Source organism: Salmo salar, chromosome ssa02, assembly GCF_905237065.1.
Source record: "Salmo salar chromosome ssa02, Ssal_v3.1, whole genome shotgun sequence".
NCBI lineage: Eukaryota > Metazoa > Chordata > Actinopteri > Salmoniformes > Salmonidae > Salmo > Salmo salar.
This window is the reverse complement of record NC_059443.1, coordinates 50,085,242-50,112,720: the sequence shown is the minus strand read 5'-3', so window position 1 is coordinate 50,112,720 and position 27,479 is coordinate 50,085,242. Positions and strand designations below refer to the sequence as shown.

Sequence of the window (27,479 nt, the reverse complement as noted above, 5' to 3'; positions counted from 1 at the left end):
TACATGCACGTTCGATGTGACCCTTTTTTCCACAACTTCTTCAGTCTAAGTCTTTGCACCAACACTCCTTTGCTTGGTGACCTGGTTTCACACAGCGATAGCATGACTTTTTCAGGTGTTACTAGGCTGTGCATTAGATTGAATGTTTTTCCTCCCATAACAGTCAAAAATGTTGGCACAACGACATCTGCTTTAATTCCATTTGCCAACACAAAGTACTCAAAACGTTATGTGTAAGAACTCTATTGTTCCACAGATTCATCAAATGTTCCTATATTTCCAACCAATGCAGACATTTTTGGTTTATTTTTCTTTCTCACACTTTTCAGACGGTCCCTTACTCCCAGACCCTTTTTTTTCTTTTAACTCACGCTGACGTCACTTTCTCCCGCAGCGAAACTCTTCCTATCCCTCAAGAGGGTCTTATTGCTGTGTCATCAAAGATAGCGAGCGTCACTCGACTGGCTAGCTCCACGTTTTGTTTGCGTCTTTTTCTACAGCGAAAAAATATAACGAATTGAACTCTGACTTTCTGCCGAAGATAATGAGCACAAACGTGAGAACGTTTCTTCTTCGTCGCCAGTTTTGTTGTAAAGCACACTAGATTACTTACACAACTAATATAAGGACAGGACAGGACATGAGACGGGAGTAGAAATTAACGTGGGCATTGTTTAATGCGTTTTTCAGGAAGAACATTTCAAGCATTTCAACGTAGGTAAGCAAGGGGGGTTACAGGTGTCCTAAAGGGACAAAACTAGAATATCAATACACAACAGTTATGTAAAATATAAATGTTTTGTCATTTGGATATTCATGAGTGAGAGTATTTTAATCACCACAAACTACATTTTAAACCAGCCTTGGTTTATTCAGTCATTTAATTTGGGAGCACACTATTTGAATTGTGTACAGAATAAACATCAAAGCAAAAATAAGCCGTAATGAATACATTCCATATTTACAGTTGAAGTCAGAAGTTTACATACACTTAGGTTGGAGTTATTAAAACTCTTTTTTCAACCACTCCACAAATTTCTTGTTAACAAACTATAGTTTGGGCAAGTCGGTTAGGACATCTACTTTGTGCATGACACAAGTAATTTTTCCAACAATTGTTTACAGGCAAATTATTTCACTTATAATTCACTGCATCACAATTCCAGTGGGTCAGAAGTTTACATACACTACGTTGACTGTGCCTTTAAGCAGCTTGGAAAATTCCATAAAATGAAGTCATGGCTTCTGATAGGCTAATTGACATCATTTGAGTCAATTGGATGTGTACCTGTGGATGTATTTCAAGGCCTACCTTCAAACTCAGTGCCTCTTTGCTTGACAACATGGGAAAATCAAAAGAAATCAGCCAAGACCTCAGAAAAAAATGTAGACCTCCACAAGTCTGGTTCATCCTTGGGAGCAATTTCCAAACGCCTGAAAGTACCACGTTCATCTGTACAAACAATAGTACACAAGTATAAACACCATGGGACCATGCAGCCGTCATGTGTTCTGTCTCCTATAGATGAACGTACTTTGGTGCGAAAAGTGCAAATCAATCCCAGAACAACAGCAAAAGGACCTTGTGAAGATGCTGGAGGAAACAGGTACAAAAGTATCTAAATCCACAGTAAAACGAGTCCTATATCGACATAACCTGAAAGGCCGCCCAGCAAGGAAGAAGCCACTGCTCCAAAACCGGCACTAAAAAAAGCCAGACTACAGTTTGCAACTGCACATGGGAACAAAGATTGTACTTTTTGGAGAAATGTCCTCTGGTCTGATGAAACAAAAATAGAACTGTTTGGCCATAATGACCATTGTTATGTTTGGAGGAGAAAGGGGGAGACTTGCAAGCCGTAGAACACCATCCCAACCGTGAAGCACAGGGGTGGCAGCATCATGTTGTGGGGGTGCTTTGCTGCAGGAGGGACTGGTGCACTTCACAAAATAGATTGCATCATGCGGTATGAAAATTATGTTGATATATTGAAGCAACATCTCAAGACATCAGTCAGGAAGTTAAAGCTTTGTCGCAAATGGGTCTTCCAAATGGACAATGACCCCAAGCATACTTCCAAAGTTGTGGCAAAATGGCTAAATTAAAACCAAAGTCAAGGTATTGGAGTGACCATCACAAAGCCCTGACCTCAATCCTATAGAAAATTTGTGGGCAGAACTGAAAAAGCATGTGCAAACAAGGAGGACTCAGTTACACCAGCTCTGTCAGGAGGAATGGGCCAAAATTCACCCAACTTATTTTGGGAAGCTTGTGGAAGGCTACCCAAAACATTTGACCCAAGTTAAACAATTTAAAGACAATGCTACCAAATACTAATTGATTGTATGTAAACTTCTGACCCACTGGGAATGTGATGGAAGAAATACATGCTAAAATGAATCATTCTCTCTATTATGCTGACATTTCACATTCTTAAAATAAAGTGGTGATCTAACTGACCTAAGACAGGGAATTTTTACTAGGATTAAATGTCAGGAATTGTGAAAAACTGAGTTTAAATGTATTTGGCTAAGGTGTATGTAAACTTCCGACTTCAACTATATTTGTTGAAGAGGGTGGGGATTAAACTGCATCCCTGTCTCACCCGACAGCCCTTGTGGGAAGGACTCTCCCTCTCTGAAGAAGCGCACCAATTTTTCGTACGACTTGAACAAGATGGGACACCTCTTAAGTAAGCTAAAAAATAACCACTTGGTGGCAATGTATACCCAGGGGATGTTATGAAACCAGTTCTACAGTTGAAGTCTGAAGTTTACATACACCTTAGCCAAATACATTTAAACTCCATTTTTCACAATTCTGACATTTAATCCTAGTAAAAATGCCCTGTCTTAGGTCAGTTAGGATCACCACTTTATTTTAAAAATGTGAAATGTTAGAATAACAGTAGAGAGAATGATTTATTTCAGCTTTTATTTCTGTCATCACATTCCCAGTGGGTCAGAAGTTTACATACACTCAATTAGTATTTGGTAGCATTGCCTTTAAATTGTTTAACATGGGTCAAACGTTTTGGGTAGCCTTTTAAGACTAATAATAACCAAATTACAACATAGCACTGTTGTCCTAAAGGTGGGGCAGACAATCATAAATGAGTAAGGGGGTGTTTGCACATGAAATTATATTTATTGTATTACCAGTTTAAAATGTTCCATAAGACTAATAATAACCATATTACAACATAGCACTGTCACCCTAAAGGTGCCAGTTAAGTTGTATCATTTTCACACTACTGGGTTGAGCCAACTTGAACTGTACTGGGTTGGCCTGGTTATGTCTCCACCATAGTCACTGTGTGAAAGGATAATTGTTCCCTCAAACGGCATATTTGTCACTTGGAGAGTGGCGTGCCTGGAGAAGTTGGTGTGTAGTGTCTAGTCTGGAGACATGCCCATACAAACATCTCTCACACACACGCGCCCATACAAACATCTCTCTCTCACACACACGCGCGCACACACGCCCATACAAACATCACACACACACACACACACACACACACACACACACACACACACACACACACCCACACCCTATGGGGCCCTATTCAAAAGTAGTGCACTAAATAGGGCACAGGGTTACATTTGGGACGCACAGCATTATTAAACCCCAGAACACAAATTATCATGTTTTGCATCATTCCCCAGTTAGATCAATGGGGGATGTTGGTGGCAACTCTACACATTTTTCACCAGGCAACAATCAGCCATCAAGTGATTAAAGTGCCTTGTCACACCTTCATATTGTATAAAACAATGCATTTATGAAGATTATCTGCACTGTATGTTTTTTAGCTAGCCAGCCAGACAGTTTTAGATGAAGGAATTCAGAATAATTTATGAAAAACAATTCAGTCAATCCACTGGCTGAAATCGTATAATTATATGCTAAGCTTTTAGGTTGAAAATAATTTTATTACACCATTTCTGATATATCACATGCCTTACTTTTATTTTCCTTCATGAGTAAAAGCAGAAAGTGCATCACCTATGCCTCTACTGCCATTCATTCCAATTAGACTGGTTTGGATTTCTCCCTGACCAAAATGTCTGCCATTTTTGACCATTCTGGAACATTGATGGTTTATGATATAGCACCTCAAGTAATTTAATAGGATGGTTTATGATATAGCCCCTCAAGTAATTGAATAGGATCTCTATGGTCCAGGCTTTAGCTCCAGACCTGGGGTGCATTCAGATTTTTTCTGAGATGCGGACCTTTTCTTTTCCTACGACTTTTCCTTGACCTCGTTTGAAAACGTCTCAGAGTTCAAGGTAAAGTAGGGAGGAAAAGTCATAAAGTAAATAAAAAGCAAAAAGAGCATCATGTTTGAAAGAATCCAGGCCATTGTCATTCACTCCTCTCCCATTATGTCACTATACTGAAATATAAAGAATTAATTATAATTTTAAGGATTTATTAATCCATATGAATTGAACAAACCCACATTAATAATGATTTAGTGGCATTTCATTGTTTTAGAGAATGTCCCTAAATTATTTTAAACTGTCAAACCAAGTCATTATCTTAAGGCTATCGCCAAAAATTATTCCGCAAAGGATACTCCTTTGCATATTTGCCAAAAGCAGATGGGTAAAGACTCTGTGATGTCAACGACTTGTCTTTACAAACATGTTTTGCATGACAAAGAGTGGCAAGGAGTGGCATGATGGCACAAACAGACTAGTACCCAGGCTCATATAGTATACAAATTATCTCACAATCATCCTTTTGTTAGATAGAATCTCATAATTCTAAGGTCAATCATCAGCTAAACTAAATTAACCATGAAGCATTTCCCAAAGAACAAATGTGACCGAGCATCTACTCTACCTACTGCTCATCTCTACTTGGACCCCATTCATAAAATACCAAAACACACAACAACAAAAAAAATGAAATCTAAAAAGAAAAGCCCACGCGATAAAGCCATTGTTGAATCATCACATCGGGAAGAAGAACAATAGGAAATAAAGATGAGTCATTTTCAAGGATCTGGATACATAAATTTTCTGGAAACCAGATCCCCTAGAAACAGTTGATAGGCAGACTACTAGTGTCCTGTCTGGTGACACAAAGAGAGGGGTGGATTGTGACCTCTTCTCCTCTCCCTGGCTACAGAAAGGATACTACTTGTGCTCCCTGCAACAGGGAGAGAGAATTTTAAATGATCAAGTTGTTTGAACTTGTATTACTACAGTGGTACTCTAAGTAATACTTTATATTAAAAACAAACTACATAAACTTTTTGAGCAAAACTATAGTAATTTGATTGATATATATTCTGGTGAGTAACAAGGAAATAGCTATAACTGTAAAATAAAGTAGTTAATGTAGTATACTTTTGTACACAAGACTGTCCTGACACATTTTCGTTGTCTGTTGCTATCTATTTCCCCCTATTTCCCCTGACAAAACCGGAACCCAGACTCTGATTAGCTAAGGTGTTAGTCCTAAAGAGAAGAGCTGTTGAATAGTCGTGTCCTGACATATTGGCCAATTGTTTCCATCGCAGTCCTGTTTACACTGTCTGTGCTGGCATTATTGGCCAACCATAGATATACAGAAGTAACTATCTAATCACACTGAATGGCGCTGGAGGGGATTTCTGCCGTTTTACATGCTCCTAACCAACTGTGCTATTTAGTTTGTGTTTTCGCGTTTTTTGTAACTTATTTTGTACATAATGTTGCTGCTACCGTCACTTATGACCGAAAATAACTTCTAGACATCAGAACAGCGATTACTCTCCTAGAACTGGACGAAGATTTTTTCTTTAACGAGTCCGACGCCAAGAATGACCTCGACTAACCGATGCCCCCGCACATTGACTCTGTACCGGAACCCCCTGTATATAGCCTCACTACTGTTATTTTATTGTTGCTCCTTAATTATTTGTCTTATAAATCATATTTTTTTGTATTTGATCAAATTAAACATCAAGGGCCGGTTTGCAGGCTACAGATTAAAAATGTAGGCCATAGGCTAGCTCTAAAAAAAAAAAATCAGACAGTTAATGTTGAGTCCTTGCATCCATAGCTTCATCTATGAATATTAAACCAAATCACCCATTTCTCCCAGCAATCATTGTCAAAGGTGCAATATACAAAAATCACTCTGCCATTTCCTGGTTTCTAAAATTCTAATAGTTAGCCTAATATCAGTTTATGTGACAAAGTGTATGGTGTGTTTTGCTTCATAATGATGACACTTGTGGGGGAAAGCACTATTGTCAGTTTATTGTCTAATGTAGAGGAAGCGTTGGGTCACAGAAAGTCATTTAAGGAATTTAATCTTGCATCTTGCCATCAAAACTTGCAGACTTCAAGTGCCATTTAGCCCAAGGGAACATGCATAGACCCCACTTCCAAATTACTTTAACATCCACAAGCTTTGGAAAGGGAGCGATTGAATGGAAGCCAGCTTAACATTTTACTTAATTGTTAATTTGCTAAATTTTTGCCTAAATGACATACCCAAATCTAACTGCCTGCTCAGTACCTGAAGCAAGGATGTGCATATTCTTGATACCATTTGAAAGGAAACACTTTGAAGTTTGTGGAAATGTGAAATGAATGTAGGATAATATAACACATTAGATCTGGTAAAAGATAATACAAAGAAAAAAACATGGGTTTTATTTGTTTTCCCCATCATCTTTGAAATGCAAGAGAAAGGCCAATATATGACATAGGAATCTAGGCGCAACTTGGATTTTGGCCATTAGATGGCAGCAGTGGATGTGCAAAGTTTTAGACTGATCAAATGAACCATTGTATTTCTGAAGAAAAAAACTGTATCAAGACTGCCCAAATGTGCCTAATTGGTTTATTAATACATTTTCAAGTTCATAACTGTGCACTCTCCTCAAACAATAGCATGGCATTATTTCACTGTAATAGCTACTGTAAATTGGACAGTGCAGTTAGATTAACAAGAATTTAAGCTTTTTGCCCATATCAGATATGACAATGTCCTGGGAAATGTTACTTACAACCTCATTTTAATCACATTAGCCTACGTTAGCTCAACCGTCCCATGGGGGGGGCACCGATCCTGTAGAGGTTAAAAATAAATGTTAATGAGAAATAGCTAGGTTTGAAACATTTTCTTTAATGTAAACAGAATCTACTCTTCCAATTATATTTGTTACTTCAGAGGTCATTCAGGTCAACAATGCACCAACGCTTCAAAATCAAAAGACAAATTAGAGAATTAAAAATGATCAAAGGCTTCAATGAAAATGTCAGAAGAGTCACATTTTGAAACAGATGCATTTAAAAAAAAAAATGCTCTGTGCTCCCCTCCCAAATTTTTTTAATGACATAGCTACTTTTTCCGGCACTGGAGACAAACCACCATACCCAAAATAGCTTTGGTGTCCAGAGAGTCAGTAGATAGGCTACAGTGGTTTGCGCCAGTGGGCGACTGAAGATGAACTGCATGAGCATGGCCATTTGTGGAATGTCATCTGCTGTGCTGTAACGCCAATTCAAATGTACCCTCCCCTCCCAGTTTCAGTCACTCAGTGTGAGTCCTAAGGCGCAAAATCTGGCAGCTGTATTTTATCTCTTGATGAGATACACTATATATACAAAGGTATGTGGACACCCCTTCAAATGAGTGGATTTGGCTATTTCAGCCACACCCGTTGCTGACAAGTGTATAAAATCGAGCACACAGCCATGCAATCTTCATTGACAAATACTGGTGACTTTCTCAGTGACTTTCAACGTGGCACCGTCATAGGATGCCACCTCTCCAGCAAGTCAGTTCCTCAAATTTCTGTCTTGCTAGAGCTGCTCCGGGCAACTGTAAGTGTTGTTATTGTGAAGTGTAAATGTCTAGGACCAACAATGGCTTAGCCGTGAAATGGTAGGCAAAACAAAATCGTCTGTCCTCGTTTGCAACACTCACTACTGAGTTCCAAACTGCCTCTTGAAGCAACGTCAGCACAAGAACTGTTTGTCGGGAGCTTCATGAAATGGGTTTCCATGGTCGAGCAGCCGCACACAAGCCTAAGATCACCATGCGCAATGCACAGCGTCGGCTGGAGTGGTGCTAAGCTCACCGCCATTGGACTCTGGAGCAGTGGATAAGCGTTCTCTGGAGTGATGAATCACGCTTCACCATCTGGCAGTCCAATGAACAAATCTGGGTTTGGTGGATGCCAGGAGAACGCTACCTGCCGCAATGTATATTGCCAACTGTACAGTTTGGTGGAGGAGGAATAATGGTCTGGGGCTGTTTTTCCTGGTTCGGACTAGGCCCCTTAGTTCCAGTGAAGGGAAATCTTAACGCTATGACATACAATGACATTCTAGACGATTCTGTGCTTCCAACTTTCAGCATGACAATGCCCCTTGCACAAAGCCAGGTCCATACAGAAATTGTATGTCGGGATCGGTGTGGAAGAACATGACTGGGCTGCACAGAGCTCTGACCTCAACCCTATCGAACACCTTTGGGATGAATTGGAGCACAGACTGCGAGCCAGGCCTAATCACCCAACATCAGTGTCCGACCTCACAAATGCTTTTGTGGCTGTAGTGGAAAGCCTTCCCAGAAGAATGGAGGCTGTTATAGCAGCAAAGGGGCGACCAATTCCATATGAATGCCCATAATTATGGAATGAGATGTTCGACGAGCAGGTGTCCACATAGTCTTGGTCATGTAGTGTATATCACCCCGAAATTAAAATGTTGCCCCAGTGATGCCATTGTCATTTGTTAATGTACACAGTTTGGCTATATCAGAAAATGAATTTGGACCCAGGGTTTTCAGTTATTGTGGAGCTTGAAATGAAGTATAAATCACTCATACATAACGTTAAATGCATAAACATCACACTGCACCTTAATGATTGAAACATTTTATGAATCTGTCAAAAATAAGCAGTCAAATTTTATGAGGAAACACAAAGACAGGGTTTACCTCAAAAAAGATCATTAAAGCACAGTGAGTAACTTGTCAGCATAGATACCTTGTCACTTGCAGCTCTGGCAAAGTAAAGGAGGCAACAATGTGATTCTCACTCTATAGTGGCTTTCCAATATTTTGCTGACGACAAAGTTTTAATTCAGAGGTAATTTAGTATTTTGAATCACTTTTAATGATGCTGAATGACCAACAAACCAAATAACACTTACTAAGAAATATGTTGTTTACTAAGAGGATAACATTAGCTTAGAGCACGAGCGTATTATCACCCCTACTCTGTCCCACCTTGAAAGTATCAGGTTACCTTGCAGTGTATTGATCGAGATAATCCTATTTTTTTAAGCAGGATGTCTTATTACTCACGACATTAATATAGCATTAAGCCCCAGGGGTTACAGCTCCTCCAGTTCACCCATATGGTCTTTGGGTGCTGCTGCTTTCTGTCTTGAGTGGGTACCATAAGTTACAATGATGGTTTCTTGGCATGCTCACTGTGCATCCCAAAATGCACCCTATTTCCTGCATAGTGCACTACTTTTAAACAGAGCCATAAGGGAATATTTAGTGTACTAAATAGGGAATAGAGTGCCATTTGGGAAGCAAACTCACTATAAAATGTAGGAAAAAATTATCCCACACCGGCATTTTATAGTCAGCAGCTGCTACGAGACAACTTGGTCACCGCTAGACATTCACATAAAGCCAGCAATTCATGGATGTTAAACACACCTGGATTGCCTACCAATAAGAAAAACTTTGACTGACTAATTGATATTATGAAGAGATCTGCCCACATGAAAAAAATACTATAGTATAAATGCTGTAGTATTACTATGTTTAAATATACTATAAGATTCACTGTAGTGTTTTTGTGGACTTTACTGTACATTTTCCCTAACTTTTAAGTAGGTAAGACTGGGGTTTGAATGGATAGGTTCATAGCTTCTACTCTTTTCTATAACCTGTGTGGAACACAATATACAGTATGGTTACACTTGGCATGTAGGTTTCTCACTCATGGGTAGCACAAATTGGGATAAGGTGGAGGGGAATGGGCAGGGTATATGCACATTAAATTAGCATATCAATACACTTTGTAGTATAGTATTCCCTACAGTATACTACATAAATCTATAGAAAGTACTGTAGTATCCTATAGTAAACTATATAATTTTACCTGTGGGTATGAGGGTGTTAACCTTGACTTATTTCCATAAATAAAATTATCCTATTCATTCAATGCGTTTTCAAAATGTAGTTGACCCATGACCGGGAGTCCCATAGGGCGGTGTACAATTGGCCCAGCGTCTGCCGGGTTAGGGGAGGGTTTGCCCGGGGGGGGTTTACTTGGTTCATCGTGCTCTAACGACTCCTTGTGGCAGGCCGGGTGCCTGCAGGCTGACTCCGGTCGTCAGTTCAACAGTGTTTCCTATGACAAATTGGTGCGGCTGGCTTCCGGGTTAAGTGTGTGGATGTTAAGAAGCGTGGCTTGGCGGGTCATGTTTCGGATGACGCAGGACTCGACCTTCACTTCTCCCGAGCTCGTTGGGGTGTTGCAGCGATGAGACAACCTTGTAATTGGATAGCAATTGGATATCACGAAATTGGGGAGAAAAAGGGGGTAAAAAAAATACATGTAAAAAAGTAATAGAAATAAGCACATTGTGTGCAGCATCCATTCATTGGTATTATCACAATCCAAATAAATGTGTTCAATAGAAAGGTTGGTTTGCTCAGAGATTTGTAGACCTTACATTGGCACACAGAAACATAATCCACAATAGAAATAAAGAAATGTGAATACAATGGACCAATACAACTGTTATGAGTGCGTTCAGAAAGTATTCACGCCCCTAGACTTTTTAAAATGTTGTTGTTACAGCCTGAATTTAAAATATAATAAATATAGATTTTTTTGTCACTCGCCTACACGCAATACACCATCATGTCAAAGTGAATTTATGTTTTTCAACAATTTTACAAATTAATTTAAAATGAAAAGCTGAAATGTCTTGCGTCAATAAGTATTCAACCCCTTTGTTATGGCCAGCCTAAATAAGTTCAGGAGTAAACATTTGCTAAACAGTCACATAATAAGTTGCATGGACTCACTCTTGTAATGAACACGATGGGAGACAGAGTGCTGGTTTCAAGAGCAGGGCGCAGCAGGTGTTCATTGTAAAGGACCACAGGAGGAGGCAGGTAGCTGGATCCAGGTGCAGGCATAAGGTCATACACAGGGGGTCCATAAAGGCAACAGTACATGCAGGGAAAAGGCTAGTAATGTCGTCCGGGAGGTGGACTTGTGTTGATTTTTGTGTGTGTCTGCTGCACAGAGGGAGAGGGCACTATGCGTTTCGCAACAGGGGACGAGAGCTGTGTCCTGCTTTGCTGTGTCCTGCTTTCAGTTTGTGCTTTAGTAAGGTTGGTTTCTTGGCGTTTATTGCTATGGTCATTAATTGTACCGCACAAATGGAAAGGAAATCCCAGAAGATAGAATTAGTAGTAGCAGCTAGACAAGTAGCTAGCTAGGCTAGCTAGTACACTTTCTGATAACCTCGTAGCCCCAGCTCAGCAACTCACATATGGCAGGCTATTGTCACATGGGATGACACTGGAGAGACGAAGCAGGTACGGGGAGTCAAACATTTAATACGGAACGGACATGGAACGAGACAGGAACAGCGTCAGCAAACGAGTAATACAGACAAAAAACAATGAATGCAGCAGCAGGGAACAGAGCAAGGGAACTGACAAATATAGGGGAGGAAATGAACAGGTGATGAATGAGTCCAGGTGAGTCCAATATCGTTGATGCGTGTGACGAGGGAAGGCAGGTGTGCTTAATAGATGGCAGGAGTGCATGATGCAGGGCAGACTAGCGCCCTCAAGTGCCAGTGGGGGGAAGAGCGGGGGAGACGTGACAGTACCCCCCCCCAGGGGCACCACCCGGCGTACCACCTGGGCGAACCGGCCGAGACATGGGCGCTGGGCAAGCTGGTTGGGGCGTGGAAGACCAATGAACCGGCAGGAGCGTGGGAGCCTGGCGAGCCGTCTGAGGCATGGAAGCCCGACGATCTGGCTGAGGCAAGATGCCTGTCGATCCCGCTGCAGCGAGGGAACCCAATGATCCAGTGGAGTGGGACGTGGGATGGGAACCGGCCGAGCCAACCGAGGCAAGGAAACCTCTCGAGCCAGCCAGGGCGTGGAAGCCCGACGGTCTGGCTTAGGCACCCCCGGGTCCATCGGCAGCGGAATCCACCCCGACGTCACCAACAAAACAAAGAATTCCTGGACCGGCTGGGCAAACAAGAACTGACGATCCGGCTGATGCTCAACGTGGGATGGGCACCATCAGAGCCAACCAGGGCAAGGAAACCTCTCGAGCCAGCTAGGGCGTTGAAGCCCGAAGACCTGGCTAGGCACCCCTGGTTCCATTGGCGGCGACCCAGAGTCACCACCAAACGGAACGCCAGTACTCCCCGATGTTTCGTATGTTGGCTGCTGCATTCTGTCACATGGGATGACGCTGGAGAGATGAAGCAGGTATGGGGAGTCAAACATTTAATAAGGAACGGACATTGAACAAGGTAGGAACAGCGTCAGCAAACGAGTAATACAGACAAAAAACAATTAATGCAGCAGCAGGGAACAGAGCAAGGGAACTGGCAAATATAGGGGAGGAAATAAACAGGTGATGAATGAGTCCACGTGAGTCCAATATCGCTGATGCACGTGACGAGGGAAGGCAGGTGTGCATAATAGATTGCAGGAGTGCGTGATGCAGGGCAGCCTGGCGCCCTCAAGTGCCAGGGGGAGAAGATCGGGGGCAGACGTGACACCTATGGAACTATAATTAGCATTGGGTGAGGAAGTATTTGTATGCTGTTGTAGCATCAAGCCAGCTTATTAATTGAAAACGAGGGTTGTTTTCGCTTGCTAATGTTACATGACTGACATCTGCATTCGTCCATGTGTGCTGGCAAGATAGCCAATGCAATTGCTGAGGCAGGGGTAGCTAGCTAGCTAACTGGCAAGCAACTGGCAAGCAGCTTGTGTTCATTCGCTGTTCAAACAAGATAGCTGAACAATAACGAGACAATAACTGGAACCCAGCTAACTAGCTAGTCAAATCAAATCAAATAGTTAGCTAGGTAGTTGGATGCTACAGCTTATAGATGGACTATATAACATTAGCTAGCTAGCTAATGTTACTTTTTTTGCATACATGCATGCTGCATAATGCCGATGGGTGAAGATTGGATAAAAAGTACTGTGAGATAATTGTTGCTATTTTCATTGCAATTAGGGCTAGCTGGCTGGCTGGCTATTTATTTATAAAAAAATACATGGCTCTGGCTAGCATACAGGTCAGCTGCAACCAAGGCAATGTAGCTTTTGTACCTAGCTAGCATTTCCTCCATGAACGAAGCAACTAGCTATCTAGCTACCAACCTAGAAATATGAGGCTCGATAACAAGAGAGTAGTGTTGATGATTATATAGACATTTTAGAAAACAGAGTATATTAATTATTCATTAGATAATCTAGCAAGTCCGGCGGTGGTCTGCGTATGGTTTCCTATGCATTCCTATGCGTTCTTGAGTCCACCTTTCTGACGCTCGCAACACGGAACTACCAGAACGACTTTGTTTACAAACATTCTGATTTGGTCTATAGTAAGCACTACACAATCATAGAATACTACAGTGTGTAGTATAGTACTCTACAGTATACCACAAAATTCTATAGACATGATTGAGGTATACTACAGTCTGGAGTATAGTATTCTACATTATACTACAGTTTACTACAGAATACTATATAATTATATAGTAAGTACTATAGTGTTCTATAGTAAACGTTAGTATTTTTTATGTTGGTGTGCTCAGATAAGTGCAAGAAAGATCCTCACTGAACTTCTGGAGAGAGTTTGCTGCACTGAAAGTAAAGGGGCTGAATAATTTTGCACGCCCAATTTTTCAGTTTTTTATTTGTTAAAAAAGTTTGAAATATCCAATAAATTTCGTTCCACTTCATGATTGTGTCCCACTTGTTGTTGATTCTTCACAAAAAATTACACTTTTATATCTTTATGTTTGAAGCCTGAAATGTGGCAAAAGGTCGAAAAGTTCAAGGGGGCCGAATACTTTCGCAAGGCACGGTACCACACTGCCATTTCAATTTTCTATACCACACTGCCATTATACCACACTGCCATTTCAGATTGTCAGTGATGTGTACACCAAGGATGTGGATAGGGGCGTGCTCCTTCTGCTGTTTCCTGAAGTCCACTATCAGCTCATTCGTTTTGTTGAGGGACAGGTTATTTTCCTGGCACCACTCCTCCAGGGACCTCACCTCTTCCCTCTCGTCATTGTTGGTAATCAGGCCTAATACTGTTGTGTCGTCTGCAAACTTGATGATTGAGTTGGAGGCGTGCTTGGCCACACAATCATGGGTGAACAGGGAGTACAGGAGGGGGCTGAGCACGCAACCTGTGTTGAGGCGGCCCGTCAGCAATTCCAGGACCCAGTGGCACAGGGCGGGGTTCAGACCCAGGGCCTCGAGCTTAATGATGAGCTTGGAGGGTACTATGGTGTTGAAGTCTGAGCTATAGTCAATGAATAGAATTCTTACAAAGGTATTCCTCTTGTCCAGATGGGATAGGGCAGTGTACAGTGCTATGGCGATTGCATCGTCTGTGGATCTATTGGGGCGGTATGCAAATTGAAGTAGGTATAGGGTGTCAGGTAAGGCAAATGTGATATGATCCTTAACTAGCCTCTCAAAGCACTTCATGATGACACAAGTGAGTGAGGGCTACGGAGCGATAGTCATTCAGTTCAATTACCTTTGCTTTCTTGGGTACAGGAACAATGGTGGACATCTTGAAGCAAGTGGGGACAGCAGACTGGTATAGGGAGAGATTGAATATGTCCGTAAACATCCCAGCCATGCAGGTCTGCGCATGCTCTGAAGACGATGCTAGGGATGCCGGCAGCTTTGCGAGGGTTAACACGCTTAAATGTCTTTCTCACGTCAGCCACAGTCCTTGGGAGCGGGCCTCGTCGGTGGCACTGTGTTATTCTCAAAGCAGGCAAAGAAGGTGTTTAGCTTGTCCAGGAGCAAGATGTCGGTGTCCGCGACGTGGCTGGTTTTCCCTTTGTAATCTGTGATTGTCTGTAGACCTTGCCACATACGTCTCGTGTCTGAGCCATTGAATTGCAACTCTACCTCATCTCTGTACTGACATTTGCCTGTTTGATTGCCTTATGAAGGGAATAACTACACTGTTTGTATTCAACCATATTCCCAGTCACCTTGCCATGGTTAAATGTGGTGGTTCGCGCTTTCAGTTTTGCGTGAATGATGTCATCTATCCACGGTTTTTGGTTTGGGTAGGTATAGTCACAGTGGTGATTAATCATCCCCTATACACTTCCTGATGAACTCAGTCACCGTGTCCGTGTATACTTCAATGTTATTCTCAGAGGCTAAACGGAACATATCCCAGTCCGCATGATCAAAACAATCTTCAAGCATGGATTCTGATTGGTCAGACCAGCGTTGAATAGACCTTAGCACGGGTACTTGCTGTTTGAGTTTCTGCCTATAGGAAGGGAGGAGCAAAATGGAGTCGTGGTCTGATAGCCTTGTAGGCATCCCGGAAGGGGGAGTAGCAGTGGTCAAGCATTTTAGTAGCGAGAGTACTACAGTCAATGTGTTGATAGAACTTCAGTAGCGTTTTCCTCAAATTTGCTTTGTTAAAATCCCCAGCTACAATAAATGTGGCCTCAGGATATGTGGTTTCTAGTTTTCACAAAGACCAGTGTTGTTCCTTGAGGGTCATCGTGGTATCGGCTTGAGGGGGAATATAGATGCCTGTGACTATACCCGAAGAGAATTCTCTTGGTAGGTAATATTGCCGGCATTTGATTGTGCGGTATTCTAGGTTGGGTGAACAAAAGGACTTGAGTTTCTGTACGTTATCACAGTCACACCATGAGTAGTTAATCATGAAACGTTCACCACTGCCTTTCTTTTTCCTGGAGAGTTCTTTATTCCTGTCTGTGCGATGTACTGAGAACCCAGCTGGCTGTATGGACGGGGACAGTATATCTGGAGAGAGCCATGATTCCGTGAAACAGAGGATGTTACAGTCCCTGTTGTCTCTCTGGAAGGAGATCCTCGCCCTGAGCTCATCTACTTTATTGTCCAGGGACTGAACATTAGCAAGTAATATACTCGGAAGTGGTGGATGGTGTGCACGCCTCCTGAGTCGGACTAGAGGTCCACTCTGAATACCTCTTCTCCGCCAGCAGCATCTTGGAGCAGCCTCTGGGATAATTTCAATTGCCCTGGGGGGTACGAACAAAGGATCCAATTCGAGAAAGTTGCATTCCTGGTCGTAATGCTGGTGAGTTAACGTCACTCTGATATCCAAAAGTTATTTCCAGCTGTATGTAATCACACAAAAAACGTTCTGGGCTAATAATGTAAGAAATAACACAAAAAAAATAATACTGTAAAGTTGCTTAGGCGCTAGAAGCAATGTCTGTCACCACATTGCCTTGATTCAAGTCCTCATTTTTAAAAACTTCTTAAAACCTGTTGAGGACAGACATTCCGCTAGCGGAACGCCTCGCCAATATCCAATGGTAGAGCGTGGCGCGAAATACGAAAACCTCAAAAATGCTATAATTTCAATTTTTCAAACCTACGACTATTTTACACCATTTTAAAGACAAGACTCGTTAATCTAACCACATTGTCCAATTTCAAAAAGGCTTTACAGCAAAAGCAAAACATTAGATTATGTTAGGAGAGTACATAGCCAAAAACAATCACACAGCCATTTTCCAAGCAAGCATATATGTCACATAAACCCAAAACACAGCTAAATGAAGCACTAACCTTTGATGATCTTCATCAGATGACACTCCTAGGACATTATGTTATACAATACATGCATGTTTTGTTCAATCAAGTTCATATTTATATCCAAAAACAGCTTTTTACATTGGCATGTGATGTTCAGAACATGCATTCCCACCCAAAACCTGAATTTACTAAATGACTCATCATAAACGTTGATAAAATACATAACAATTATTTTAAGAATTATAGATACAGAACTCCTTTATGCAATCGCTATGTCAGATTTTAAAATAGCTTTTCGGCGAAAGAACATTTTGCAATATTCTGAGTACATAGCTCAGCCATCACAGCTCGCTATTTTGTCACCCGCCAAGTTCGGGGCTCACTAAACTCAGAATTACTATTAGAAAAATTGTATTACCTTTGCTGATCTTTGTCAGAATGCACTCCCAGGACTGCTACTTCCACAGCAAATGTTGTTTTTGTTCCAAATAATCCATAGTTATGTCCAAATACCTCCGTTTTGTTTGTGCGTTCAGGTCACTATCCAAAGGGTAACGCGCGAGCACATTTCGAGACAAAATAATTCAAAATGTTCCTTTACCGTACTTAGAAGCATGTCAAACGCTGTTTAAAATCAATTTTTATTGTATTTTTCTCGTAAAATAGCGATAATATTCCAATAGTGTATTCATTCAAAGAGGAAAAGAAAAAACAGCATGGTCGCGGGACCGCGCATATCCAATCTCTTTGTCACCAGGCAGACCACTGACAAACTGTGCTAGTATACTCTGCCCAGAGACAGGAGATGCCTCAATCCGCTTTCTGAAGGCTTTCAAGAGCCAATGGAAGCCTTAGAAAGTGCTTCGTAACAGCTCAGATACTGTAGTTTTGATAGAGAACCAAAAGAAGAACTACAAATTCTCAGACAGGCCACTTCCTGCTTGGAGTCTTCCCAGGTTTTTGCCTGCCATATGAGTTCTGTTATACTCACAGACACCATTCAAACAGTTTTAGACAATTCAGAGTGTTTTCTATCCAAATCTACTAATAATATGCATATTCTAGTTTCTGGGCAAGAGTAGTAGCCAGATTAAATCGGGTATGTTTTTTTCATCTGGCCGTGAAAATACTGCCCCCTATCCACAACAGGTTTTAAGGATCGGTGTTCCGCTAGCGGGACAACTTCTGTTGAAACTGGAGGGCTTCCAATTCAAATAAATAATCATAAATATTATGGATTTTAAACATTTAGGTACATACAAGTGTCTTATATCGACTGAAAGCTTAAATTCTTGTTAATCTAACTGCACTCTCCGATTTACTATTACAACGAAAACATGCCATACGATTGTTTGAGGATTGCGCCCCACATCAAAATATTTTTCCACCGGCACAGGTTTCATACATTCACATATAACGATTAAATATTCACTTACTTTTTGAAAATATTCCTCTGATTTGTCATCCAAAGGGTCCCAGCTATATCATGTACTGTTGTTTTGTTAGATAAAATCCTTCTTTATATCCCAAAAAGTCAGTTTAGTTGGCGCCATCGATTTGAGTAATCCACTCGTTCAACTTGCAGAGAAAGGAACCCGAAAATCTACCCCGAGACTTTGTTTCAACAAGTCAAAATACGTTTCTATTTACTCCTCAGATACCCTAAAATGTAATCAACTATAATAGTTATTTCAGAAAGGAGTATGTTCAATAAGAAACCGATTTTAGCAGGTGTGTAATGTCTTCATGTGCGCAAACACAATTTTCTAAGACTGTCCTTCTACTAAAACTGATATTTCTTATTCGTTGTTGAAGTTACAAGCCTGAAACCTTGAACATAGACTGCTGACACCTTGTGGAAGCCAAAGGAATTGCATCCAGGGAGCTAATTTTCAATATGACCTTTCTCTTGCATTTCTAATAGGATGGTCTCTCAAAAAAAAAATATTGTTGGTTTTTCTTTGGATTTTCTCCTACCATATCTATTGTGTTATATTCTCCTACATTATTTTAACTTTCTACAAACTTCAAAGTGTTTTCTTTCCAATGGTACCAATTATATGCATATCCTGGCTTCAGGGCCTGAGCTACAGGCAGTTCACTTTGGGCACGTCATTCAGACAGGAAGTGGAGAAAAAAAGGGCCGATCCCTAAGAAGCCCTTCACTGACAGCAAGATATTTAAGGAGTGCATGGTGACTGAAATAATTGGCTGACAAAATCTATGGATAGTAGACTATCATTTTATAACCTTGTTTCTTTAATAGGAAGAAATAGGCTCCAACAGAAAGCCCCCTTGTTAATAGCCTAAAGTAAAATGTAAGTCTCGAATTAGCCTACTTTCAGCACCCATGCACTGTCCATCTCGCGGCTGCCACTTCATAACAATGTAAGTTTTGCAAATTATATATGGCTTATTGTGAGGTCAATAACTCTGATAAATAGCTTCATTACAGGCAAGGAAACATATTGTTTTTACTAAAGTCAATTGTAGCAAGCTTACCTTTTACATTTTCACGCTCTTCCTCTCAGACTGAATATCAGTAGGCCTAGTCCGCACGCACAGATATTGCATCAAAGACGCCTTTGACTTGCCTCCTGAAGGGCCACCATACACAGTACAGGCATTGGTTAGGTAGCACAAAAGTGTTTCCATCAGCAAGAGCAGGGCAAGCCAGGGCTCATGATTGTGTGTAATGCAGTGTGTAATGCAGTGTAGCCTAATTTTATATACACCATCCCAGCAGCAAAAAAACTAGGAAAGGAAGTACATTTTCTTAGATATAGAATTTTGCCCTGTGCTTCTCAGTGCATGCCGTTTGTGAAATCGCACTAGGCGCACTTGATATTGGCTTCCAGCAAAGAATCAGGGATGAGGGGCAGCATCAGGCGCACATCGAGATATAATATGGAACTAATTCTCCAACACTGAGCAATATGACATGTAATCAATTACAAATGATATGATCCTCCCCTGGATTAAATAAAAAAATACTAAACCCTCCCCCTGACAGAAATGTAAAAATCATTACCCTTAACAAGTGTGCTTATTCAGACTGCTACCTTAAACTACAACCAATGAGTGATCAAATGCCATTGGTGTGTTGACACATAAAGGCTAGGCACCTAGTAGATTGAAATTGAGGTTCAGCCACTCTGGTCATTATGGTGCATTGAATATAATCTGAAACAGCCTTCTTCATTTATGGTGTGGTAATATACTGTATAATCCTGTTTTAATGTGTTGCCTGCAGTCTGTCAGTCATATCTGATGCCAGGCAGTATTTAATAACTTGAATTTACATGCATTGAATTAAAATTGGTAATGGTAGTGAGCCCTGTGTCACAGAGCCATCTTCTGTAGACATTCACACATGTTACCTCCTGCTTGCAGGGGCGAGGTGCGAGCGGAGGGCCACACAATCCCATCAACACCCTTCTGCTACACTCCTCCTCCTCCGTTCCAGTGTCCTGCGCTTGACATTTTACACACCGCGGATAAAAATAAACAGATCTACTGGAATGTCGGAAAATAAAGTGTCTGCGTTTCGTCCTCCTGCGGCAATAGGAGAAATGTTACCACTCAAATGCTGTCATGCCAGAACTGCTTAATGTTTTGTTACACTGTGATTTAATGAATTAACATCCAACTGTGACCATATAAGAGAAGTGATGCCCTGTGGGACTAAGAAGAGAGATTTCTTTAGACAGAAGATTCAGCTTTTATATGTAAGGCCTTGGATTGTCATTACCATACATTATGATAATGAAATGTATGTGATATTGTTTTGTGGTTATGTATGTAATAATGTGTTTGAGGTGATAATGTACAGTATGTGATAATGTGTGTGGTGTGGTAATGTATAGAAACAGGATAATAAATGTTTAAATATCCAAATGATTGAATCCTTTTGAATAAAACATAATGTACAATCCGTGTCCCCTCATTACTATCAGTAGCCTACTGCAGATCCCCAAAGCACTTGGTGTTAACTAAGAATCTGCAGTCAGTGTTGTGTGGGGAAGCATCATGCCACAACCAGGTATTCGTATATATCTCAGCTGTTTGATGTTTGATGAATATGATTGATGAATCCATAACTGGACCCTGTGTGTGTGTGTGCGTGCCTGTTTTTGTGTGAGTGAGTGAGTGAGTGAGTGAGAGAGAGAGAGAGGGGCAGAATTAGGACGATACTCGCTAATAATCAAAATTCTAAAACCACCTAAAAGGTAGCGATTCTCAAACCTTCCATAACAAAACCATCACCTACAGAGAGACGAACCTGGAGAAAAGTTCCCTAAGCAAGCTGGTCCTGGGGCTCTGTTCAGAAACACAAACAGACCCCACAGAGTTTTTTCTTTTATTTAACCAGGCAAGTCAGTTAAGAACAAATTATTATTTACCATTACAGTCTAGGAACAGTGGGTTAACTGCCTTGTTCAGGGGCAGAACGACAGATTTTTACCTTGTCAGCTCGGGGATTCAATCTAGCAACTCTTTGGTTACTGACCCAACGCTCTAACCACTAGGCTACCTGCTGCCCCACCCAGGACAGCAACACAATTAGACCCAACCAAATCATGAAAAAACAAAAGATAATTACTTGACATTTTGGAAAGAACTAACAAAAAACAGAGCAAACTCGAATGCTATTTGGCCCTAAACAGAGAGTACACAGTGTCAGAATACCTAACTACCGTGACTGGTCCAAACTTAAGGAAAGCTTTGACTATTTACAGACTCAGTGAGCATACCCTTGCTATTGAGAAAGGCCACCGTAGACAGATCTGGCTTTCAAGAGAAGACAGGCCATGTGCGCACTGCCCACAAAATAAGGTGGACACCGAGCTGTACTTCCTAACCTCCTGCCAAATGTATGACCATATTAGAGATACATATTTCCCTCAGATTACACAGACCCACAAAGAATTCAAAAACAAACCCAATTTTGATAAACTCCCACATCTATTGGGTGAAATACCACAGTGTGCCATCACAGCAGCAAGATTTGTGACCTGTTGCCACAAGAAAAGGGCAACCAGTGAAGAACAAACACCATTCTAAATACAACCCATATTTATGTTTATTTATTTTCCCTTTTGTACTTTAGCTATTTGCACATAATATGACATTTGAAATGTCTTTATTCTTTTGTAACTTTTGGGAGTGTAATGTTTACTGTTATTTTTTTATAATTATTGTTTATTTCACTTTTGTTTATTATCCATTTCACTTGCTTTGGCAATGTAAACATATGTTTCCCATGCCAATAAGCCACTTAAATTGAATTGAAATTGAATTGAAATTAAATTGAGAGAGAGTGCGAGTGAGTGAGTGAGTGTGCGTTGAAAGCAGTGACTGTTCCAGATATGTTTCTACATTTTGTGCTAAATCACAAGAGATAGCCTATATTGTTGACACTTTCCAGTGTAGCCTGCATACCAACACTATGTTGTCTTAAGAGTTATCAGTAATTAGGCTACATTGCTTCTGACATCTGAAACAACTGTACTATGACGCATGCAACGAAAGCGTTAAACCACAATTCCAATCATTAACTTTCGATGCATCATAACAGTCCAATCTAACAACTTCTTGCCTGGAGATTTGTGGGCCTTTATTCATTTTTTATTTACCTTCGTAGTGTTGCTTTCTCTTACAGATTGAACTATTCTTTGATGGGTCCTTTGTTTTGGGATCATTTGAAATGTGGTTCATGTAAGACTCTTTCTCCTAAGCATCCGTAGAGTCGAGCAGTTCCAGCAAATCCCCAGTCACATGGAAATCTTGCATCACGTCGCAGGCGGCAAGAATGAGATGGCACAATGGGTTCATTACAATGATTTCCTGTCTTCCATAATTACTGGAGTGAACGTATTATCTCTGTATATTCAAATGATTTACCCTCACAATAAGAAACTGCACTCATATGGGCATTAATATCTTATTTGAGTTTTCAAAACAAATTGCTTTGAAATGGGGTTGAATCCCCAAAGCATGTGTAATTAAAATATAAATAAGAAGAAATCCACATTAGCCTTTGCAGTTATTTCTGTCTTCATCAAGTTAACTCTTGGATGTGAGGGGAATGTGGCATATGACTATTAATTCAATTACTTTTTTATTTTTACTGTCAATTGACTCAATTCATTCAGCTTGTGATTCAAATCCTTTAACACTCAATTTGCAGTTGCAGCAAAGTACACATCCTAAAATTATATTATGCACATGTACAGTGAGGGAGAAAAGTATTTGATCCCCTGCTGATTTTGTACGTTTGCCCACTGACAAAGAAATGATCAGTCGATAATTTTAATGGTAGGTTTATTTGAACAGTGAGAGACAGAATAACAACAAAAAAATCCACAAAAATGCATGTCAAAAATGTTATAAATTGATTTGCATTTTAATGAGGGAAATAAGTATTTGACCCCTCTGCAAAACATGACTTAGTACTTGGTGGCAAAACCCTTGTTGGCAATCACAGAGGTCAGACGTTTCTTGTAGTTTGCCACCAGGTTTGCACACATCTCAGGAGGGATTTTAACCCACTCCTCTTTGCAGATCTTCTCCAAGTCATTAAGGTTTCGAGGCTGACGTTTAGCAACTCGAACCTTAAGCTCCCTCCACACATTTTCTATGGGATTAAGGTCTGGAGACTGGCTAGGTCACTCCATGACCTTACTGTGCTTCTTCTTGAGCCACTCCTTTGTTGCCATGGCCATGCGTTTTGGGTCATTTCCATGCTGGAATACCCATCTACGACCCATTTTCAATACCCTGGCTGAGGGAAGGAGGTTCTCACCCAAGATTTGACGGTACATGGCCTCGTCCATCATCCCTTTGATGCGGTGAAGTTGTCCTGTCCCCTTTGCAGAAAAACACCCCCAAAGCATAATGTTTCCACCTCCATGTTTGACGGTGGGGATGGTGCTCTTGGGGTCATCGGCAACATTCCTCCTCCTCTAAACACGGCGAGTTGAGTTGATGCCAAAGAGCTCCATTTTGGTCTCATCTGACCACAACACTTTCACCCAGTTGTCTTCTGAATCATTCAGATGTTCATTGGCAAACTTCAGACGGGCATGTATATGTGCTTTCTTGAGCAGGGGGACCTTGCGGGCGCTGCAGGATTTCAGTCCTTCACGGCGTAGTGTGTTACCAATTGTTTTCTTGGTGACTATGGTCCCAGCTGCCTTGAGATCATTGACAAGATCCTCCCATGTAGTTCTGGGCTGATTCCTCACCGTTCTCATGATCATTGCAACTCCACGAGGTGAGATCTTGCATGGAGCCCCAGGCCGAGGGAGATTGACAGTTCTTTTGTGTTTCTTCCATTTGCGAATAATCACACCAACTGTTGTCACCTTCTCACCAAGCTGCTTGGCGATGGTCTTGTAGCCCATTCCAGCCTTGTGTAGGTCTACAATCTTGTCCCTGACATCCTTGGAGAGCTCTTTGGTCTTGGCCATGGTGGAGAGTTTGGAATCTGATTGATTGCTTCTGTGGACAGGTGTCTTTTATACAGGTAACAAGCTGAGATTAGGAGCACTCCCTTTAAGAGTGTGCTCCTAATCTCAGCTCGTTACCTGTATAAAAGACACCTGGGAGCCAGAAATCTTTCTGATTGAGAGGGGGTGAAATACTTATTTCCCTCATTAAAATGCAAATCAATTTATAACATTTTTGACATGGATTTTACTGGATTTTTTTGTTGTTATTCTGTCTCTCACTGTTCAAATAAACATACCATTAAAATTATAGACTGATCATGTCTTTGTCAGTGGGCAAACGTACAAAATCAGCAGGGGATCAAATACTTTTTTCCCCTCACTGTATGTAAGAAAAGCATTGCATTTCCAATGTCTCAATCAAGACTGGCAGATGATAGTTTTCCACACTGCCCTTTACAGTAGCAAGTCCAGGCTGGAGGAAGTTGACACTTGATTTAGGATTTGGCAGTGCTGTTGTGTGACCTGGATGACTTCTCCGCCAGATTTGGCATCAATACTGAACGTGTCACAACACGAGACTGCCCATTTCTAAATCATACGTCAACTTCCTCCTGAGGTAAATGCTGTGCAAATCAAATGCACTTCTGAAAAGGCAGTGTAGAAAATGTAATATCTGCAATGATTGAATGCCAGTTTATGCCTCAAGACTTTTGACTAGCTAATATGTTGTAGCATTGTCCTCCAAAATGGTGGATGCTCCATGATGTAAGTAACCCTCAAAACCAAAATAAAGTGTTTTGAGATAATGGGGTATTCTGTACAAACAAACATATCCATGTTTATTTTCCTCTGAACACAACACAAGTTAAAAGTGACAAAACCAAAGTCCCATTCACTGGGCAAAAGATAAAGAATATTTCTGAACGTAAATGCTACCAAGACACCATCTGAGCTCATCCAATAGCACCGTTTATTTATGCTGCAAAAGCGATTGCTCCCACTTGAGGTTAACATTTGCGTCCTATCTCTGTGTGGAACAGACGTTTGGCATGACTTGAATTTTCCAACTTGGGTCATGATGTCGATGGAGCACAAAGGGGGTCCAGTAAATAGAGCAGCGTGCTGCTTGGGGCCAAATGAAATGAAGCTCAGACACAGATTCTGTGTCACAGACGGGGAGAGATAAGGTTTCTCTTTCAAGGGAACCGCGGAGGAGGGAGCGATTGGAGAGGAAAACCAAATGGTGTGAAACTATCTACGACAGCTTGCTTTACAAAGCTCAGCTACAGTGGCAGGAAAAACTGTGAGAACCCTTTGGAAATACCTGGATTTCTGCATAAATTGGTCATAACATTTGATCTAATCTTCAGCTAGGTCACAACAATAGACAAACACAGTCTGCCTAAAGTAATAACACACAAACAATAATAATTTTTCATGTCTTTGTTGAACACACCGTGTAAACATTCACAGCTCAGGGTGGGAAAAGTATGTGAACCCTTGGATTTAATAACTGGTTGATCCTCCTTTGGCAGCAATAACCTCAACCAAATGTTTTCTGTAGTTGTGGATCATACCTGCACAACAGTCAGTAGGAATTTTGGACCATTCCTCTTTACAAAACTGTTTCAGTTCAGCAATATTCTTGGGATGTCTGGTGTGAAATGCTCTCGAGGTAATGCCCCAGCATCTCAAATCGGGTTGAGGTCAGGACTCTGACCGGGCCACTCCAGAAGGCGTATTTTCTTTTGTTGAAGCCATTCTGTTGTTAATTTACTTCTGTTTTTTGGGTCGTTGTCCTGTTGCATCACCCAACTTCTGTTGAGCTTCAATTGGTGGACAGATAGCCTAACATTCTCCTGCAAAATGTCTTTATATTTTTCCGTCGATGATAGCAAGCTGTCCAGGCCCTGAGGCAGCAAAGCAGCCCCAAACCATGATGCTCCCGCCATCATACTTTACAATTGGGATGAGGTTTTGATGTTGGTGTGCTGTGCCTTTTTTTCTCCACACATAGTGTTGTGTGTTCCTTCCAAACAACTCAACTGTAGTGTCATCTGTCCACAGAATATTTTGCAAGTAGCGCTGTGGAACATCCAGGTGCACTTTTGCAAACTTCAAACATGCAGCAATGTTTTTTTTTTGACAGCAGTAGCTTATTCCGTGGTGTCCTCCCATGAACACCATTCTTGTTTAGTGTTTTGCATATCGTAGACTCGTCAACAGAGATGTTAGCATGTTCCAGAGATTTCTGTAAGTCTTTAGCTGACACTCAACCTCATTGAACATTCTGCGCTGTGCTCTTGCAGTCATCTTTGCAGGATGGCCACTCCTAGGGAGAGTAGCAACAGTGCTGAACTTTCTCCATTTATAGACAATTTGTCTTACCGTGGACTGATGAACATCAAGGATTTTAGAGATACTTTTGTAACCCTTTCCAGCTTTATGCAAGTCAACAATTCTTAATCTTAGGTCTTCTGAGATCTCTTTTGTTCGAGGCATGGTTCACATCAGACAATACTTCTTTTGAATAGCAAACTTAAATGTTGTGAGTGTTTTTTATAGGGCAAGGCAGCTCTAACCAACATCTCCAATCTCGTCTCATTGATTGTACTCCAGGTTAGCCGACTCCTGACTCCAATTAGCTTTTGGAGAAGTCATTAGCCTAGGGGTTCACACACTTTTTCCAACATACACTGTGAATGTTTAAATTATATAATCGATATAGACTCGAAAAATACAATAATTTGTGTGTTATTAGTTTAAGCACACTATGTTTGTTTATTGTTGTGACTTAGATAAAGATCAATTCAAATTTGATGACCAATTTATGCTGAAATCCAGGTAATTCCAAAGGGTTCACATACTTTTTCTTGCCACTGTATATGCTTCGTGTTGTTTAATAACACATAGCAGAATATAGGGTATGTAACATCCTCATTAATTTACATTCATGCCTGCCTAGTAAAGTGCATGAGAGCTAAAATAGCAGATTACGCTGATTAGTTGATTATGGTTTCAGATATGCAGGTATGTCAATCATTTTGTCTGAGAGAGTGAGTTCCTGTTTTACAGTAGCTTTAACAGGCCTCAACCCTTTTAAGCCTGCCACCCTCCCTCTCAATATCTCTACTCTTCCACCAGACTCTAGTAGAAGGTGGTTGATATCTGTGTGCTCA

At 41.0% G+C, this 27,479-nt stretch overlaps 1 long non-coding RNA gene across 1 annotated transcript; it reads left to right on the top strand.

The window, feature by feature from the left end:
• Positions 1-131: 131 nt before the first annotated feature.
• Positions 132-20,717, top strand: LOC106585170 (uncharacterized). Its single transcript, XR_001323914.2, has 3 exons — positions 132-718; positions 2,614-2,693; positions 20,240-20,717. It is a non-coding gene; the product is annotated as an uncharacterized lncRNA (long non-coding RNA).
• The last annotated feature ends 6,762 nt before the right edge of the window (positions 20,718-27,479 follow it).